This window comes from Trachymyrmex cornetzi, unplaced genomic scaffold, assembly GCF_001594075.2.
Source record: "Trachymyrmex cornetzi isolate Tcor2-1 unplaced genomic scaffold, Tcor1.1 scaffold159, whole genome shotgun sequence".
In the NCBI taxonomy this organism is placed as follows: Eukaryota; Metazoa; Arthropoda; class Insecta; order Hymenoptera; family Formicidae; genus Trachymyrmex; species Trachymyrmex cornetzi.
The window spans coordinates 1,558-2,130 of record NW_017296190.1 but is presented as its reverse complement, the minus strand read 5'-3'; positions in this window follow the sequence as shown (position 1 = coordinate 2,130).

Here is a 573-nt window from a genome sequence, read left to right as displayed (position 1 = left end):
ATCGCAACTAACTGGAAATAAGAACAAGATATTCTTCTGCGATCGGTAAGTACACACAAAAAATTATTTTTCATCTTACTAATAAAAATAATGGTAACAGTTATAATTTTTTGTTTTTATTTACAGGTGCCTTCACTATTTTGGGTCGAAAGAAAGGTTGCAGTTGCACACAATAGACTGTGGGAAAATCAACAACTGCGCCATCCGCCTACCGAGCGAGGACGACAGGTGGCTCGAATTCAGCAACCACTGCAACCAGGAACGATCGTTCGTCGTCTACGCCGACCTTGAGTGCGTCCTGCGGAAAATGGAGCCCGACAAAGAAGATGCATCATCGTACACATACCAACAGCGTGAGGTATGTAGTGTGGGCTACTACGTGCGTTGCTCATACGACAACTCGTTGTCGAAATATAGTTTTCGTCGCGGTAACGATTGCGTCACATGGTTCACCGAGGAACTCAGAAGTTTAGCGCATCGCGTCAAAGATATTTTATCCGCCAACGTACCCATGGAGGCATTATCGAAGCAGCAATGGGAGACATATCGTAGCGCGACGCGTTGTCATATTTG